The sequence below is a fragment of the Mobula birostris genome, chromosome 26 (genome assembly GCF_030028105.1).
Source record: "Mobula birostris isolate sMobBir1 chromosome 26, sMobBir1.hap1, whole genome shotgun sequence".
NCBI classification, from domain to species: Eukaryota; Metazoa; Chordata; class Chondrichthyes; order Myliobatiformes; family Myliobatidae; genus Mobula; species Mobula birostris.
In genome coordinates this window covers 12,145,273-12,165,498 of record NC_092395.1, presented here as the reverse complement: position 1 = coordinate 12,165,498, position 20,226 = coordinate 12,145,273, and the positions used below count along the sequence as shown (strand labels likewise).

At 43.2% G+C, this 20,226-nt stretch overlaps 1 long non-coding RNA gene across 2 annotated transcripts in view; it reads right to left on the bottom strand.

Moving 5' to 3' along the window:
• Window positions 1-17,379, bottom strand: part of LOC140188099 (uncharacterized) — a 57,212-nt gene extending 39,833 nt beyond the window's left edge. For both annotated transcript variants that reach the window (XR_011883219.1, XR_011883220.1), the window contains exon 1: window positions 17,241-17,379. This is a non-coding gene — a long non-coding RNA (uncharacterized lncRNA). The remainder of the gene's footprint in view (window positions 1-17,240) is intronic.
• Between the last annotated feature and the right edge of the window lie 2,847 nt (window positions 17,380-20,226).

The following is a 20,226-nucleotide window of genomic DNA, read 5'->3' as shown; positions in this document are numbered from 1 at the left end:
GACTTTAAGTTGGGGAAGCATAGATCAATCTGATAATAACTACCCCTCCTGTGCATGTTGGACATGAGAAGATTTGACTTGGCTAGAATGCTATCCTCAAATGAATAGCTTACTGGGATGCAGCATCAAAAACCACACATGAATAATGATAACCTGGTTCCCGCAGTCCATGTGTGGAACCAAATAACACAGGAAGGTTCGGCAAATTTGAGAAAGGAGGAAGGTAAAGAAACAAGCTGCTAACATTAATCCCGTCACTTAATAACATGACTATATATAAATACACAGTGCTGCTTTTCCCCTTTGTATAACAACTTTTCACATTTATACATATTCATTACCAATTCAATCTATTTAAGACTTTTTAAATCAGTGTAACCTCTTTAATAGTGTCCATGTAAATGTTGCTTTTGTGTCTGGAACCTCTTGCCTTGGCCCACAGCTTTTCTGTGACTCCTGAGCTGTGGTTGGCATCAGACATTGATTTGTCATCGTATATCGGTATCCTCAATTGTGTCTCTTCCTGTGATCATGTGATCTACATGGCCCTTTCCAAAATGATTTGCCATGGAAAAATAAGTCCAGATTTAAGCTGCTTCGCTGAGTTGAAATTGCTGAGATTTTTAGCTGATTCAATCATTAAATGTCCTTTATTTTTTCTCAAGATATCACTTTTTGCTTCAATAGCTTCCTCTCTATCCCTTCAAGTTCAACACAATAGTGCCAGAGTCCAGTGTTGCATATAGCAGAGGGGATGATTTTTACCCAAACATCTTCTTAAACGTCCCTAATGGATTTGCCTCTACCTTGAATCCTGGAAGCATGTTCCACACACCTACCACTGTTTGTATCAGAAAAAAACTAACTCTGACATCCCCCACTATACTTTCCTCCAATCACCTTAAAGTAATGACCATTATTTTAAGCATTTCTGACCTGGGGCAAAAAAATCTTGGGTTATCCACTCTATCTACCATAACATGCTGGAGGAACCCAAAAGGTCAGGCAGCATCTATGCAGAGCAATAAACAATTAACGTTTCAGGCCAAGATCTTTCATCATTATTGTTTATTCCTCTGTATAGATGCTGCCTGACCTGCTGAGTATCCCCAGCAGTTTGTGTGTGTTGCTCTGGATATCCAGTATCTTGAGATTCTCTTGTGTTTATGATTTGCCTGTTTATCTCGGCCTATTATCATTTTACACACCTTCATCATGTTACCTCTCATGCTCCTTCTCTCTTCAAACAGGAAATCCAACCTATCATCATGAGACATGATCTCTAGTTCAGAGAGCATCTTGGTAAATCTCCTTTGCATTTTCTCTAAAACTTCCATGTCCTTCCTGTAATGAGGTGACCAGAAATGTGCTCCATGCTCCAGGAACACTTGGAATAACTAATCAAGTTAAACATTGCAAATATCTTTGATCAGTTGCTAAGGCACAATCATGACAATGCAATGAGTTCAACATGTGAGCAGTTCTCCAAGTTATCCCATTTGTTTCAGATTGTGTTTGTAACCCAATTTAGTAGACAAAGTTAAGAAGATATACTGGTTTGCAGGTTAATTGGTCAGTGTAAACTGTCCCATGATTAGGCTAAGGTCACTGGGCTGTGCAGCTCGAAGGGCCTATTCCGTGCTGTATCTCAATAAACAAATAAAAGTTACGGTGCCACAGTAACGTAGCGGTTACAGCGATGATATTACAGCTCAGTACATCAAACTTTGGAGTTCATTTCTGGCATCCCCTGTAAGAAAGCTTCTATGTTCTTTCCGTGTGCATGCAGGTGCTCCAGTTCCCTCCTACAGTTCAAAGACGTACCGGTCAGTGGGTTAATTGGTCATTGTAAGTTGTCCTGTGACTAGGTTAGGGGTTAAATTGGTGGGTTGCTGAGCAGTGCAGCTTGGTGAGCCAAAGGGGCCTGTTCCATGCTGCAACACACAGCTCGAACCACATCATCAAGTTCGCCGATGACACGACCGTAGTGGGTCTCATCAGCAAGAATGACGAGTCAGCATACAGAGAGGAGGTGCAGCGGCTAACGGATTGGTGCAGAGCCAACAACCTGTCTCTGAATGTAAACAAAACAAAAGAGATTGTTGTTGACTTCAGGAGGACACAGAGCGACCACTCTCCACTGAACACCGATGACTCCTCCGTAGAGATTGTTAAGAGCGCCAAATTTCTGGGTGTTCACCTGGCGGAGAATCTCACCTGGTTCCCCAACACCAGCTTCATAGCAAAGAAGGCCCAGCAGCGTCTCTACTTTCTGCGAAGTCTGAGGAAAGTTCATCTCCCACCCCCAATCCTCACCACATTCTACAGAGGTTGTATTGAGAGCATCCTGAGCAGCTGCATCACTGCCTGGTTCAGAAATTGCACCATCTCAGATCGCAAGACCCTGCAGCGGATAGCGAGGTCAGCTAAGATCATCGGGGTCTCTCTTCCCGCTATTAGAGACATTTACACCACACTTTGCATCCATAAAGCAAACAGCATTATGAAGCACCCCTCATACAAACTCTTCTCCCTCCTGCCAGCTGGTAAAAGGCACTGAAGTATTTGGGCTCTCACGACCAGACTATGTAACAATTTCTTCCCCCAAGTCATCAGACTCCTCAATACCCAGAGCCTGGACTGACACCAACCTACTGCCCTCTACTGTGCCTATTGTCTTGTTTATTATTTATTGTAATGTCTCCACTGTTTTGTGCACTTTATGCAGTCCTGGGTAGGTCTGTAGTCTAGTGTAGTTTTGTGTTGCTTTACGTAGTTCAGTGTAGTTTTTGTATTGTTCATGTAGCACCATGGTCCTGAAAAACGTTGTCTGGTTTTTACTGTGTACTGTACCAGCAGTTATGGTCGAAATGTCAATAAAAAGTGACTTGACTTGGTCGCTAAATAAATAAATAAATAATCCGCCCAGAAGGTACAAGTCTTTGACTTTTACACTCAGGGTGATTGTGGGAGTTTATTCACTGAGTATATGCTATGCAGAGGTCAATTAATGGTTGGCTAATAAAGGATAAGGAGAATATGGATTTGGTGCAGTAAAGTGTTGTCTGACTTGCAGCATCTTGTGTTTGAACTTCAAAGAGCTTATCCAATTGAGAACTTATAGCTTTGCTTGTACCAAAGCTAATTACTAGCATTACTTTCTGAAACTGTGTGTATTTCTGTCATGTTAAGTTAAGAATACTGTAAATGCAGTTTTAGCCTTCTTTAGTCGCGGAGGGGGGGGTGGGGGGGGGTTGAGATCAAGAGCTATAAAACTTGGCTGAAAATATCAACTCTTTATTCATTTCCGTAGATGATGCCTGGCCTGCTGAGCTCCTCCAGCATTTTGTGTGCGTTTCTGTAAAACCCTGGTTAGACCACACTTGGAATATTGCATTCAGTTCAGGTCGCCTCATTATAGGAAGGATGTGGAAGATTGAGAGAGGGTGCAGAGAAGGTATATCAGGATGCTGCCTGGATTGGAGAGCATGCCCAATGAAAGAAGGCTGAGTGAGCTAGGGGCTTTTCTCTTTGGAGCAAAGGAGGATGAGAGGTGTACAGGATGATCAGAGGCATAGATCGAGTGGACAGCCAGAGACTTTTTCTCAGGGCAGAAATGGCTAACACCAGGCGGTATAATTTTAAGGCAATTGGAGGAGAGTATAAGGAGCGATGTCAAATGTAAGTTTTTCATACAGAGAGTGGTGAGTGCATGAAATACCCTGCCAGGGATGGTAGTAGAGGCAGGAGTATTAGAGGCAATTAAGAAACTCTTAGATTGGCACAAGAATGATAGAAAAATAGAGGAGGGAAGGATTGGATTAATCCGAACTGACTGGGGTCTACAAGTGAGAAAATGAAGGATTTCACAATTGCACAGGCAGATATTGAGGCCAAGGGCTTGGAGCTTATTGATTAGTTTTGAGGGAATTCTGATATTGAATTCTGCGCTGTAGTCAATAAAGAGCATCCTGATCTTTACAATGAACAATTAACCTACTGACCAGGATGCCTTTGGACTGTGGGAGGAAATTGGAGCACCTAGAGGAAAGCCACACACACGCGGGAAGAACGTACAGGCTTTCTTACAGGTGACTAAAAACCTGCATTGATCAACTGGCTGAAGGGTTCACTGAGATCTTTAACCTCTTGCTTTGGCAGTCTGAGGTACCTACCTGCTTCTTCAGAAGATCGGGACAACATCGTGGGCCAAAGGACCCATACTTCACTGTAGTGCTCTACGTTCTGTGTTCAAATGTTATAGGTTGTTCTTTCTCATCATCAACAATGTGTTTGACGAGAATGCTGATGGTTGTAGGCTCTGCATCGCATCACAGCAAACCAGAAGTGATTCACTGCTGAAACTACTTGTGCGTTGATCAAACGCCTTCTACAAGTTCACAGATGACAAACAATGCTGGAACAGAGTACAGGAAGAAGACAGAGACCCTAGAGACACGGCGTCAAGATGACAACATTTCCCTCAGTGTTAGCTGAACAAATGTGCTGGCCATTGATTCTGGGAAGCAAGACAGAGTACTGTCACTATCTCGATAATGCTGGCATGGAGATGGTTGAGAGTTTCAGGTTCCTAAGGTTTGTTCTGGTCCAGCCATGGAGATGCAATGGCCAAGATAGCACACCAGCACCTCTAATTCCTCAGAAGAGTGAGGAAATTCAGCATATACCCATTAATCTTCACCTTTTTCTGGTATGTATTCCATAGAAAATATCCAGTCTGGATGTATCACAGCTTGATATGGTAACTGCCCAAAACCACATCAAATTGAAGAGTCTTAGGATAGAGGGAAAAGCAACAACCAAATGTGGAAAATATTGCTACAATTGCAACAGTGAAAATGCAGTACAGATAGGCAAGGTTCATGGGCCACAACTAGGTAGATTGAGAGATGAAGAATTCATCTTTACCGTACAAGAGATCCATTCAAGGGTCTTATAAGAGCTGTATAGAAACAGCCTGGTGATGTGTGTCTTCAAACTTTTGTGTTTTCTGCCCAATAAGAGGAGGAGAAGAGAGAATAGCCAGTGTAGGAGGAGTCTTTGATTATGTTGGCTGCTTTCCCAAGGCAGAGGGGAAGTGTGGTCCAGCCAATGGAGAGAATGCTGGTTTTTGTGATGGACTGGGCTGTGTCAAGTTGACCATCACCAACTTTTTATAGAGCATTTTTTTTCCATCTGTCTCACGACTCAAAACTTGTTTTGAGCAGGACCTCAGAGCGACTTTGTTCTTTCCTAAGCGTCGATGACTGGGCTGTTTGACAGATGTATCCTTTCCCTTAATAAACCATTGTGACACTCCACTGCATTTCAGTTGGCTTTCCGTCCATTGGGACTGCAACCTCAAAATGCTGTGGTTTCACACTACAGTTGCCTGGAGCACAGATGGTAAACAAAGTAACTTCTGCCCCATCTACAACCAGTGTGACAGAATATGTAAAACCCATTCCTCCTTTGCTGAACGTGTAGAATCATAAAGCCGTAGAAAAGTACAGCACAGAAACAGGCCCTTCAGCCCATCTAGTCCATTCTGAAACATTTAAGCTGCCTACTCCTATCTACCTGCACAGGGACCATACCCCTACCATCCATGTACCTATCCAAACTTCTCTGAAATGTTGAAATCGAGCTCGCATGCACCATTTGCACTGGCAACTCATTCCACGCTCCCACGTCCCTCTGAATGAAGAAGTTTCCCCTCATGTTCCCCTTAAACTTTCACCCTTAACCCATGACTTCGGGTTGTAGTCCCACCCAAATCTCAGAGGTAAAAGCCTACTTGCATTTACCCTATCTACACCCCTCATAATTTCGTATACTTCTATCAATCTTCTACGTTCCAAGGAATAAAATCTTTACTTATTCAATCTTCCCTTTTAACTCAGGTCCTCCGGACCAGCAACATCCTTGCAAATTTACTCAGTACTCTTTCAACCTTATTTACATCTTTCCTGTAGGTAGGTGACCAAAGCTGCACTCAATACTTCAAATTAGGCCTCAGCAATGTCTTACACAACTTCAACATAACATCCCAACTCCTGTACTTGAGGCTATACTACTCCTCCTTGAGCAACGCGCACAAAATGCTGGTGGAACTCAGCGGGTCAGGCAGCATCTATGAAGGGGAATAAATAGTCCCGATGAAGGATCTTGGCCCGTAACATCAACCGTTTATTCCTCTCCATAGGTGCTGCCTGACTTGCTGAGTTCCTCCAGCATTTCATGTAGGTTGCTCAGAATTTCCAGCATCTTCAAAATCTCTTGTGTTTTGTGCTTTTATTCCTCATCCTTCGTTACTATCACTTTTGCATTTGTTTTTGTACTCACGATGTCTGCACCACCCGATTGCTGCGTGATTCCAATGTTTTTGCACTTATCACAGTGTTTATTTTTGTATTTGTATTACTGTGTATACTGTTCACATTGTGAGCTTCGCCTGAACAAAGAATTTCTTTGCACACTGGTGTATATCAAGGATGAACTCTATTCACCATATACTGTGCATTTACATGTATTAGGAATTTGCTGTGGTGTATTGGTCAGGGAGTAACATGTAACATAAACAACATTCAATAATTATAAAGAATAACATTCAAACTTCGAAGTTTGAAGTAAGGATATGGAATAAAATCTGCATAATTCCATAAATACCAGCATGTATCTACAACGTAAACAATATTAGACTATAAGACCATAAGACAAAGGAGCAGAAGTTGGCCATTCGGCCCATCGAGTCTGCTCCGCCATTTTATCATGAGCTGATCCATTCTCCCATTTGGTCCCACTCCCCCGCCTTCTCACCATAACCTTTGATGCCCTGGCTACTCAGATACCTATCAATCTCTGCCTTAAGTACACCCCATGACCTGACCTCCACTGCTGCCCGTGGCAACAAATTCCATAGATTCACCACCCTCTGACTAAAAAAATTTCTTCGCATTTCTGTTCTGAAAGGGCGCTCTTCAATCCTTAAGTCATGCCCTCTCGTACTAGACACCCCCATCATGGGAAACAACTTTGCCATATCCACTCTGTCCATGCCTTTCAACATTCGAAATGTTTCTATGAGGTCTCCCCTCATTCTTCTAAACTCCAAGGAATACAGTTCAAGAACGGACAAACGTTCCTCATATGTTAGCCCTCTCATTCCTGGAATCATTCTAGTGAATCTTCTCTGTACCCTCTCCAACGTCAGCACATCCTTTCTTAAATAAGGAAACCAAAACTGCCCACAGTACTCCAAGTGAGGTCTCACCAGCGCCTTATAGAGCCTCAACATCACATCCCTGCTCCTATACTCCATTCCTCTAGAAATGAATGCCAACATTGCATTTGCCTTCTTCACCACCGACTCAACCTGGAGGTTAACCTTAAGGGTATCCTGTACGAGGACTTCCAAGTCCCGTTGCATCTCAGAACTTTGAATTCCTTCCCCATTTAAATAATAATCTGCCCGTTTATTTCTTCTGCCAAAGTGCATAACCATACACTTTCCAACATTGTATTTCATATTATTCAAGAATAAACCCAAGAGATTCTGCAGATGCTGGAAATCCAGAGCAACCCACATGAAGTGCTGGAGGAACTCGGCCGGTCAGGCAGCATATATGGAAAAGAGTAAACAGTCGACGTTTTGGGCCAAGACTCTTCTTCAGGTTTGGAAAGGAAGGGGAAAGACTCCAGAATAAAAAAAGTGGGTGGAGGAGGAAGGGGAAGGAGGATCACTAGAAAGCGATAGGTGAAGCCAGGTGGGTGGGAAAGGTAACGGGCTGGTGAAGGAGGAATCTGATAGGAGATGAGAGTGGAGAAAGGGAAGGAGGAGGGGATCCAGGGGGAGTGTGATAGGCAGGTGAGAAGAGGTACAAGGCCAGAGTGGAGAATAGAAGAAGAGGGGAGGGGGAAAGGGAAAAATTATTGTTATTGGAAATTTATTTTTTATTCCTCAGCTCAAGCTGGTAAAGCTTGAGACAGGCATAGACAAGCACATTCATTTCTCAATTGCTAGAAACTTCTGAACTATTCTAGAGTGTTTAGTATAGTGGCCTTCTGAAGATTTACATAAATATTGCTGTTAGGGCCTGAATGTTTAATGCTACTGTGTAGTGCCTTTGGATTGATACCAGTTGTAGATATTGGTATTGGGACAAAGCATACACTGTTCGTGTTACATTAAATGTATTATTAAAAGTAGATTAAAGTGTTTACAGTGCAGTGAGGGAGTTAATAGATAGAGGGAGTGGTGGGGTGCTAACTAGAGTGGTTAATCAAATTAACTGCCTTAGGGAAGAAACTGTTAAGAGTGGTGTGAAGTTTCAGTCAATAAACTAATAAGCCAATCTGTATCTGATGGTAAGGTCAGCAAGCCAGGATGTCTGGGGGACCCAGGTTTGTGGCAGAGGCAGAGGATGGGAGGGGTTGTTGAGTGGAATAATCAGTTGATGGTGATATCATTAGCGTGGAAATATGAGGTGGTGAGTGATAGTCAGCACACTGTGAAGGTGGAGTCTGAAGTGTAGAAGGTAAGTGCATAGTTACCTGACGTGACCTTCCTGAAGTATAGTACTGTGCAAAGCCTTAGGCACAGACATACAGATATATATATGCAGGAGGGTTGTGGGACAGGTGGTAGAAAAGTGCCGGGGTGGGGTGTGGCGTGGATGCAGACACACCCAGCCCTGAGACGCCAGGGCAGGTCATTTATTTCCAAACTATTGGTTTATTGATCATTACAGAATGTCTCTCTGGTGCTTCCCGCTCCCTCCCCTCTCCCTTCTCCTTTTCCCAACCATGATCCCCCTCTCCCTGCTCCCTGCCCCCTTCCCACTCTCACTCCACGATAGAGACTCATATCAGAATCAGGTTTATCATCACTCACATATGTCATGAAATTTGTTTTATTTAGTGCAGCAGTACAGTGAAATACATGAAATTACAACAGTATTGTGCAAAGGTCTTAGGCACCTTAACTACATATATATATGTGCCTAAGACTTCTGCACAGTACTGTACTTATGAAAGACTTGTCAGAAACAGGCCTCCACATGCCCAGAAAGTGTGTTGAAACCAAGGAATGATATTTCCTGCTGAATAGGTGAAATTAGGGTGGCATATCATAGGCCTTCCATTGGTTTCAAAGGTACATTAAATGTCAGAGGAATGTATACAATATACATCCTGAAATGCTTTTTCTTCACAACCATCCACGAAAACAGAGGAGTGCCCCCAAAGAACGAATGACAATTAAATGTTAGAACCCCAAAGTTCCCCCCCACCCCCCGGCTCCCCTCCATCCCATGCGTAAGTGGCAGCGAGCAACAATTGCTCTCCTCCCCCCACCGACAAAAAAAAGCATTGGCACCCACCACCGAGCACACAAGCATGAGCAAAGCAGCAGCGAAGACACAGACCTGCGGTACTCCAGAGACTACTCGTTGACCTGGTATTCGACATACCACAGGCTCTCTCTGTGGAAAGAGCTAGTTGACTCAAGAGAGACTGGTGATGGTTGCTGCCAAGATGGAGGTGTATGAGATGGAAACAGGCATAGACAGGATGGATAGCCAGCACTTGTTTTTCCCAAGGTGGCAATGGCTAGTACAAGAGGACATATTTGAAAGGTGATTGGAGGAAAGTATAGGGGTGATGTCAGAAGTAGCTTTCTTACACAGAATGGAACACAACACGCTGCCAGGAGTGATGGTAGTTCATTCATTGTGACATGGGTGAGCATGGTCTTTTCATGATCATGATTGTTCTTGGCAAATTTTTCTAAGTGGTTTGCCATTACAAGATGGGTGACCCCAGCCATTATCAAGACTCTTCAGAGGTCGTCTACCTGGTGTTATTGGTCGCATAACCTGGACTTATGATATGCACCAGCTGCTCATACAACCATCTACCACCTCCTCCCATGGCTTCACGTTATCTTGATGGGGGTGGTGGGGGGTGTTAAGTAGGTGTTACACCTTACTCAAGCGTAACCTGCAGTCTAGCAGAGGGAAGGAGTGCCTTACACCTTCTCTGGTAGAGACATATCTCCATCCCGCCGTCCAAGTGATGGTAGTGGCAGGTAAATTAGGACATTTAAAAGACTCTTAGGTAAGCACACAGATGAAATAAAAATGGATGGCTTTGTGGGAGGGAAGAGTTAAAAGAATAACGTCATGGGCCAATGTGCCTTTAATGTGTTCTTTGTTCTATAAGCAACATAGCCTAAATTCCTCAGTTGCTCATTGGACAGTGAGGTGTAACATCATTTTACAGGATAACTTATGCCCAGAAGTGCCCAATCAAATTACTGGAATTGCATGAAGCAATCAGGTAAAGGTCCTTATCAGGATTTGCTCCTGAAAAATAAATCAATTTAATTTTCCAATTGAATTTTTATTCCATTTTCTTTTCTCTCAGTTTCCTCTTTCATCCCGACTTTGCTGAAAGCAGCAACACGCACAGTTCCCCTGGAGTCAGAAGCTCTTAGTTACCGTTCACGTCCAGCAATCCTTCACCAAGTGCTGACAGGCTGTTTAACCACGAGGGCCATCACAACTAAGATTCATGCCGTCTTTACCTGGCATCCACGCTCTCCCAACTGGAGTCAACGAGCAGCAGGAATGCTGACGGATGTTCTTCTGCAGATGTCACCCTCCCCACACACGGCCCCCACCCCCATCCTTCCTGCTGCTCCTTGACTTTGCCTGAGATCAACAAATCTGGAGCAGGTTTTAAAGTGGGAAGCACTTCAGCCAACAATTTTGACATGCATGCACATTACGGTGCTCTAGTGTAAAAAGGTTACACCTCTCAGCTAAAATATAACACGTTAAGATCTCTTCTGATAATACTGTGACCTGTAACTTTTTGGGTCTTGCCTGAAACGTCAATAGTTTATTTCACTTATTTTATTGTACTGAGATACTGCACAGAATAGGCCCTTCCAACCTTTCAAGCTATGACAGCCAGCAACCCTCCGATTTAATCCTAGCCTAATCACCGAACAATTTTTACAATGACCAATTAACCTTCCAGCTAGTATGTCTTTGGACTGTAAGAGGAAATCCACACTTACATGGGAGAACAGGCAGTGGCGGGAATTGAACCTGAGTTGTCTGTACTGTTAACTGTAGAGCTGACTACTACGCTACCATGCTGCATTATTTTATTCCTCTCCTTAGATGCTGCCTGACCTGCTAAGTTCCCCCAGCATTCTCCACTTTTTGCCCTTGCTTGCTTTCTTTCGCAATATACTCTGGAGAGACCTTCCATTTAGAGAAGTGCAGCGAAGAAGATTAAGAGATTAGTAATCATTATTCGGAGAGCTACAGTTCTTTACTGTCCTGACAATAGGGGAAGGAAAACAAGCTATATTAAACTGGCAAGTGTTGGAAACATTCCTGCCCCACCTGTGAAAGACATGTCAGTGTCAGGCCTCTGCAGGTCTGTGACTTGTGCAGGGACTGAGAAATTCTTTCAAAGTTCCTGATGAGTGGGGTAGTGGAAGATTGATGCAGGGTGAGACAGCATCCAGCACTTAATAGCAAGAAGCCTGTCCTTGTAACAGCTGCTGAGCAAGCCTTGAATCGCAAGTCTAGCACAGGGAAATTAGTGGGTCCCTTACCAGCCTACCTCGGGGTCAGGAGTGAGATCATTTATAAGCTCACAAGAAATACAAGTTTATTCTTCTTTGTTTTATTTCAGGAGCCTTCAAATTTAAGGAATGTATGAATATTAGAATCAGAATCACATTTATTATCACTGACATATGTCATGAAGTTTGCAGTTTTGTGTCAGCAGTATGCTGCAAATTACAATAAGTATACTGTGTATACTATATATACACACAGTACTGTGCAAATGTCTTTAGCACATATAAATAGCTATGGTGCCCAAGACTTTTGCACAGTACTGTAGTAATTTTATGTATTGCACTGTACTAATGCCGCAAAAAAAAACTCATTTCATGATGTATGTGACTGATGATAACCCTGATTCTGATATGGGTCTCTATTGTAGACTGAGAGTGGGAAGAGGGCAGGGAGAGGGGAATCATTGTTGGAAAAAGGGGAAGGGAGAGGGGAGGGAGTGGAAAACACCAGAGAGACATTCTGTAATGATCAATAAACCAATTGTTTGGAATCAAATGACCTTGCTTGCTATCTGCACCCACGCCACCCCTCGCCCCTGACATTCTTTCCCACACCCCTCCAGCGGCTCTCCACCCTTGTCACTCTCAAAATCCTTTGCTCCTGCCAGGTTTGCAAATTAGCTCTCCACTCCACATTGACAGATACAGTACTGTGCAAAGGTCTTAAGAACCCTAGCTGCATATATGTGCTTAAGAATTTTGAACAGTATATATATATATATATCTCCTATTGTTATACATAAAATAAGACCATAAGCATAGGAGAAAAATTAGGCCATTCAGCCCATCAAGCCTGCTCCACCATTCCATCATGGCTAATTTATTATCCCTCTCAACCCCATTCTGCTGCCTTCTCCACATGATAAGTAGTACCAAAAGAAAGCAAAAATTGTGAGATACTCTTCATGGGTTCATTCTCCATTTAGAAATCAGATGGTGGAGGGGAAGAAGTTGTTCCTGAAATGTTGAGTGTCTTCAGCCTCCTGTACTTCCCCTCTAATGGTAGTAATGAGAAGAGGGCATGTCCTGGTTGATGGCTGTCCTCAATGTTGGATGCCATCTTTTTGAGGCATTGCCTTTTGAAAATTAATTTTTCTGTCAAGCGTTTTAGTTTTGTGATAGGAAAAGCAAACTGCCATAGATACTCAGCAGATCAGGCAGCAGCTGTGGAGAAAAAGTGGAGTCCATTTTTCAGGTCAATGGCAGTTCATCAGAACTGAGAGATGTTAGACTCTGAAGAAGGAGACAAGGAAAAACATTGCCTTTCTCTGCAAACTTGTATTATCTCTTACTTTCCCCATGAAGAATCATCAGTCTTAAAATGTTAACATGTTTCATTGTCTACAGATGCTGGATGACCTGCAGAGTATTTCCAGCAATTTCTGTTTTTATTTCAGGTTTTCTCCATCTGCTCTGCTTTATCTTTGAAGAAAAATGTGCTCAGGTTCATCCCTTGCATGACATAATGTGTATTGATGTGACATCACATTTGAATTTTTGCCCAATTCAAAATGCTTACTGTGAGGAGTTTGACACACCACATTAAGCAAGACTGTGTGATTTGTCTCCATGCTTTTAGCTCTTAAAGCAGTGCTGTCTGAATGCATTCAATAAACACAAGAGACTCTGTAGGTGCAGGAAATCCAGAACAATACCAAAATGCTGGAGGATCTCAGCAGGTCAGGTGTTAGTCAACATTTCAGGCTTAGACATTGAAAAATTAGAAAGTTTTTGACAAGATCAGGTTATTTGGCCCAACGAAGCTTGCCAACTTCCTGTTCACATGGTATGTTGAAATAACTATTGCATTTAGATTTGTAAGTCTCTAAGGTATTACGCCCAACTACACAACTAGGTAGTTTGTTCCATGCATCCACAACTCGCTGTGTGAAGAAATGCTTCCTCATGTTAGTCTGAAATCTCCCCTTAACCAGTCTCCATCAATGATCCCATATCCTTGTTGATGGACTAACTTTGTAGCAGCTGGCATTTATCTTACTTATGCCCTTAATGATTTTGAACACTTCTATGTTTCCTCTCATTTGACATCTTCTTAGGCTAAAAAGAGTTAGTTATTTCAATCCTTCTTCATAGCTCATACCCTGCAGATTTGGAATGAGTCTCAAGCCCTTCTCCAAACTCTCTCCAGTGCCTTCACATCCCTCAGACAATATGGAGACCAAAATTAACGTTTCATCAGAACTGGAAAGGGCCACAATATGAATGTGGGGGAGGGGAAGGAGTAGAAGCTGTCAGGTGACGTATGAAACCAGGTGAGGGGCAATTGTAGTAAGTGGGTTGGGGGGGGGGGAATGAAGAAATAAGCCAGGAAGTGATAGGTGGAAAAGATAAAGGGCTGAAGAAAAGATCTGATAGGAGAAGAGAGTGGACCATGGTTGAAAGGGAAGGAAGAGGGACACCAGAGGGACGTGACGGGAAGTTGAGTAGGAGTACGAGGGGAGCCAGAATGGAGAATTGAATAAAGAGAGAAGGAGGAGAGGGGAGAGATTACCAGAAGTTAGAGAAATCAATGTTCATGCCATAAATCAAAGGTTTATCACACTGAACTCAGATTAACAAAAGTACTGGCTAATATTTCCCTTACTTTGTCCCAGGGGAAGTGAAGTCAGTAATCACACCTGCCACAAGCCCACCTGATAACCAACACCTCCAGATCTAGTTTCACAGCCACAGAAGCACATGAGTCGATAAGGCCAGTAAACAGTATCTGAAATTTAACAGCACAAGGTTACTTCTTGTTTGCTTCAAAGGGCTGGATTTACATGGTGGAATTAGTCTGAAGTTCTTCTCTCTCCAGTGCTAATACTCAGTGGTTAATCCTCACGTTACTGATTTCAGTGGGAAACATAATTTCGGATTAGTTTATAAAATATAAGTCCTCGTATTATAATCCCTTTGGAGTAGGATTCCTAATCTTTTGTCTGCCCTAATTTCTCATGACATGATGGCCAATATTCCATCCTACTCTGAAAGAATGAGTGTAATTTGCCAAGCACACCCAACCCTAGTGCTGATCAATAGAGATTGGAGGGAAAGATTACGGCCGTTATTAACGCTTGCAATGGTCGCAAGAGGTGTCCGTCTGGTTAAATTGGATAAAGATAACAATAAAGACAAAACAGCCCATGTTGATCAATATCAACATTAAGACTGGTTGCATGGTTAAAAAGGGGAGCAGGTGATGGATGGTCGTATGAGCAACTGGTGTATATCACAAGTCCTGGTTACGCGACCACTGACATCAGACAGACAATCTCAGAAGAGTATTGATAATGGCTGGGGTCACCCATCTTGTTAAGACACTGCCCCGAAGGCGGCAATGGCAAACCACTTCTGTAGAAAATGACCATGATCACCCACATCAAATGACATGGCACATAATGAACGAATGAGAACATAAAAGCAAGGATGTAATGCTGAGGCTTTAAAAAGCATTTAGTAGATCACACTTTAAGTATTGTGAGCAGTTTTGGCCTCACACTGGATGTGCTGCATTGGAGAAGGTCCAGGGGAGGTTTATGAGAATGATCCTGGGAATATAAGAATTAACTTATGAGGAGAGTTGATGCCTCGGGGCCTTACTTGCTGGAATTTAAAAGAATGAGTGGGCATTTCATTGAAACCTATCGAATATTGAAAGACCTAAACAGAATGGATGTGGTGAGGATGTTTCCTATAGTGGCAGAATCTAGGATCAGAGGGCACAGCCTTAGAATGCAAGTATGTCTCTTTAGAACAGAGATGAGGAGGAATTTTTTCAGCTGGAGAGTAGTGAACCTATGGAATTTATTGCCACAGACGGCTGTGGAGGCCAAGTCATTTGGTACATTTAAAGTGGCGGTTAATAGGTTCTTAATCAGTAAAGGCATCAAAGTTTATGAGGAAAAGGCAGGAGAATGGGCTTGAGAGAGAAAATAAATCAGCCATAATTGAATGGCAGCACAGACTCAATGGGCCAAATGGCCTAATTCTGCTCTTGTGGACTTACTGCTTCTGTAGGTCAAAGGCGAATACCACAGCAGCACTTTCAGTTCAATGTATCTGAGCTTAAATCTGTAGTAGGTGAGAGCACAGTGTGGACCTTGTGATCTGGTTACACTCTGCATAGTGCCCTACCTCGAGGTATTAGCCTGCCTGCAAAGTTCTTAATATGGCAGGCAGGAAACCCACGACCACTTGGAGCTGGCAGTCATCGCCCACTGCTTGGATCAAGTAACACAATGGCAACAGAAAAGCAATTTAGCTCAAGATTTCGCATTGACTTCCTTGTGCTTCTGTTAAACATAAGAGATTTGGCAGATGCTGGAAATCCAGAGTTACACACGCAAAAATGATGGAGGAAGTCAGCAGGCCAGGCAGCATCTATGGAAAGGCTGAGACCCTTTATCAGGATCTGCTGAGTTCCTCCAGCATGTTATGTGTGTTACTTGTGTGTCTGTTGCCCTCTAATTAGCAATGAAGGCCGCTTCATCATGCTAAAGCTAGTGTGAGTAACTCTCGTCAGGAATCTATGCACCATTGCAAACTAGGTTGCTGTGAGGACCAGACTTCCACAGACAAAGTCATGAAGGAGAGAGGTAGAGTGACCAACAAGAGCCTGTTCCAGAGGAGCTTTGTAATCCCACCTATCATTTATCACTGTCTTCTGCATCCTGCCCACAGCAAGTACCCCTTAATGACCTCTTGGCCAGCAACAAGGAACAAGAAGAAGCACAGAAGCAGGACCAGGAAGAAGAAATAAGACCATTAGTCCATAAGACAGAGGATCAGAATTAGGCAGATCAGGACATTGAGTATGCTCTGCCATTCAATCATGGCTGATTTATTTCCCTTCACATCCCTACTCACCTGCCCTCTCCCCGTAATTCTTGATGCCCTGACTAATCAAGAACCTATCAACCTCCACTTTAAATATACCCAATGACTCGGCCTCCACGGCCGTCTGTGACAATGAGTTCCACAGATTCACCACCCTCTGTCTAAAGAAATTCCTCCCCATCTCTGTTTGTGGTTGAAATTAAGGAAGAAGTGAGGAGAAGGAACGAGGGGTAGAGGGATCAGAAAACATTGTATCAACCACTCTCACACCAGGCAAAGTTCTTAAGATACATTAAATCATCTCTTCAAACCCCAATACTTGAATCCATTTTGTTGCCCTTTCTTTCAAAGCCTGATTAATATAATTTCAGTTCAAAGCTACTGGCCTTATTCTCAACCACTCCTCTCAACATCTCCTCCCTTAACTTCCCACCATTTTCGCCTGGCTCTCTGCAAAACGCCCTAACATTGTGTTGCTGCTTCTCAATGGGAAGTTATTCGGTCTGATACATAAAAAAGGCAGATAAAAGGTAAACAAAATGCAAAACACAAAATTCAGCTCGCAGTGCAGCTTTGCAGAAAGCCTACGTGTTATCAGAACTTTTTTTACAGGAACCAAACAATTTCATTCTGACTTTGATCCCAACATTGTCTTGTTGACTAATACTGAGACAGATAGGGTCAGTGCATAAACACTGACCAATAAACACTTCCGGGCACCCTATTGAAAATTTATATTTACCTCTAAATGAGCTTAATGGCGCATGCAGAAAAGCCACATTAATCACACGGTATCTTCAGCCCAGCATTAAGAAATCGAAACATAAAAGAAACTTTTCAGATAAGCGTCCAATTGACGTCAAACACTGAGACCAGAATGTGTGCTTCCCTTCTCGAATATGAAGAAAAGCTGATTTCAGAATAAGCTTCTCGGTTGGCAGAATAACCACATGCATGTCTTGAAATATTTAGTTCATGAGGAAGTTTGAGGTGGTTTTTCAAAGTGTTTAGAGTCCCTGAAACATTTTATACCTGACAGGAAAATGCAGCAAGAACTCATTTAAGCTGATTTGACTGGAAACCATAGTTCTGCCTGAAAAACGTACCTCAAGTGCTGGTGAATTTCAGAATGGTCTGGGCAAAAGTTAGGTGCAGCATAACATCTAGATTTCTTCAGAATGCAAAGATTAAAAGTTCCCTTTTCTTAAAATATATGTCACTTATCTAGCCACAGTAAATTCTCCGGCGTCTCCAACAATGACAGGAGAACTGTGTCGGGAAGTTTTTAAAGTGGGAAAAGTATTGTACTGGGACAGTTCCACTCCCTTGACCTTGGAAGTCCAGGTCCAGTGGTACAAGTAATGACCACAATTGAGGTCTTCCTTGATTGCAGTGGATGACCATGACTTCTTCTGCTGCTTGTCGTGCTCTTTGCTCTCCTCAGACAGTTGCAGAACCACCTTCCTGGCTGTTGGACCTCACTGTTGATCTCATCAGCCTTGACCGCTGGAACTAACTTCACATGCTAGGACAGCCAGGTCCCTATGTCACCGGGGTACGACACCCACCAGCTACCCTCACCTGGACTAGCCCACCTGGTGAAATGGTGTACCAGAGTGTGGCGGCTGTCGTGCGCAGACGGCTACTTGGAGATACAGGTGAGAGCTGTGTGTCCTGTGGGGACCAAAGGTGAGTGAGCTGCCCCCGATAGGACATGACAAGCCCCTTCACCAGAGGTGCTACACCTCCTGGACACCCCATGGTATACACTGGACTTTAGAAGGATGAGAGCGAATCTGATTGAAACATACAAGATTATTAAGAGATTGGACAAGCTAGAGGCAGGAAACATGTTCCCGATGTTGGGGGAGTCCAGAACCAGAGACCACAGTTTAGGAATAAGGGGTAGACCATTTAGAACGGAGTTGAGGAAAAACTTTTTCACACAGAGGGTTGTGGTTCTGTGGAATGCTCTGCCTCAGAAGGCTGTGGAGGCCAATTCTCTGGATTCTTTCAAGAAAGAGTTAGATAGAGCTCTTAAAGATAGCGGAGTCAAGGGATATAGGGACAAGGCAGGAAAAGGGTTACTGATTGTGGATGATCAGCCATGATCACAGTGAATGGCGGTGCTGGCTCAAAGGGCTGAATGGCCTACTCCTGCACCTATTGTCTATTGTTTATTGAGTCTGTATTGCCATTCTATTATACTCAATTTATTATCTCTCTCAACTCCGTTCGCCTGCCTTTTCCTTGTAATCTTTGTGGCACCCTTACTAACCAAGCCTCTGCCTCAAATGCACCAATGAATTGGCCTCTATATTCTACCTCATTTTACAGTGAAAGAAATCATTATGCAGAATAAAATCTTCATGGGATGTTAATTGAGAACATTCAGCCCATTGTCACTGTTCTGATCCTTTGAAAAGCCTTTCCAATTGATCCCATATTCCCAACCAAATATTTACCTCATTCCCTTGTCACATATATAATTAAATCTACTTCTGCCAGCCACCCTTCAGACAATCTCAAATGTAAGTCATTGCACAATGAAATTTCCCCTTATCTCTACTTCAGTTTCAAGCCAGTTACAGTAAACAAAAGATAATTAGTGAGCAAAGTACCTATTTTACTCTCTTCTAATTAAATTTTATCTGGATTTTCTCTATTCATCCTTTCTCATCAGAACAATTTCTACCTCAAGGACAACATACATAGTAGCATGGTGGTTAGTACACTCATGCTTTACAGTTAAATCATGAGACACAGGAGCAGAGTTAGGCCATTTGGTTAGGGTTGGTGAGTTATAGGCATGCTACGTTCAGTGGGCGAGTTCAGGACCAGAGGGCACAGCCTCAGAACTGAGGGACATCCATTTAGATCAGAGATGAGGAAAAATTTCTTTAGCCAGAGGTTGGTGAAGCTGTAGAATTCATTGCCACAGACGCTGTGCAGGCCAAGTCACTGGGTATACTTAAGGCAGAGGTTGATAGGTTCTTGATTAATCAGGGCATCAAAGGTTACAGGGAGAAGGCAGGAGAAAGGGGTTGAGAGGGATAATGATTCAGCCATGATGGAGTGGCAGAGCAGACTTGGTGGTCCGAACAGCCTGAGTCTGCTCCTGTGTTCTATGGTCTCGGCTTCAGAGCACTTGAACACACTTCCAGAAGAGGGCACAGAACTGTGAAACCTAACTGATTGGCTCCCACTAAATGAATGTGATGGCAACCAATTTTTTTCACCAAAATAAACTTTATTGGAAGGAGATGAGGAGGGGAACCAATGAGAAGAACGTATAAGTGAAGGAAAGATGGGCAGGGTGGGAGAGAGGAAAGCGATAGAGTGATAGAGACCAGTGGGATCAGGGAGATATAGAGGGAAGGAATAGAGGGAGTGGTTACTGAATGTTAGGCTGGATACTACCAAGTGGAAATTTTAAGTGCTGTGTGGCTAAGTACAGCTCCAACACCACATTCAAGTTTGCTGATGACACTGCTGTTGTGGGACGTATCAAAGGTGGTGATGAATCAGCATACAGGAGGGAGATTGAAAATGTGGCTGAGTGGTGTCATAACGATAACCTCACATTTAACGTCAGCAGGACCAAGGAACTGATTGTAGACTTCAGGAGAGGGAAACCAGAGATCCATGAGCCAGTAATCATTCAAAGATCAGAGGTGGAGAGGGTCAGTAGTTTTAAATTCCTGGATGTCACTATCTCGGAGGCCCTG